Source organism: Penaeus monodon, chromosome 33 (genome assembly GCF_015228065.2).
Source record: "Penaeus monodon isolate SGIC_2016 chromosome 33, NSTDA_Pmon_1, whole genome shotgun sequence".
NCBI lineage: Eukaryota > Metazoa > Arthropoda > Malacostraca > Decapoda > Penaeidae > Penaeus > Penaeus monodon.
The window spans coordinates 35,603,889-35,604,355 of record NC_051418.1 but is presented as its reverse complement, the minus strand read 5'-3'; positions in this window follow the sequence as shown (position 1 = coordinate 35,604,355).

Genomic DNA, 467 nt, shown 5'->3' with positions numbered 1-467 from the left:
ATAAGTGGCCAATTTTTCCTGAATTTTATTCTGTTATTGATATCAGGCATCATAGTATTCTTGCATCAATAAAAACCTATTCTTGAATCATCTGAATGTTTTAGGATGGAATAAAAACACTGTAAATACTGAATATCTTTAATAATTACTTTTGCACAATAACATTTTATGAAAAAAAAAAAAAAAATCACATTGATTCTCTTTTTAAAAAATCTTGAACTAGTTAGTTAGTACATATAAAATATAAAAGACAAAATGATGATGACAATATATTTATCAAGACACAAATGTATGTGAAACTGTGGCACCCTTAATGAAATTTGAACACAAACAGGTGAAAGTATTATTGTGACTAGATTAGCCATTTTCAATCACACACTGAGCAGAAACAGAGATTTGCATGGAAATTCCAAAAAAAAGTCTGCATCGTATGTTCTCTTGAAAATACTTACTAAAGTATTTTGTTA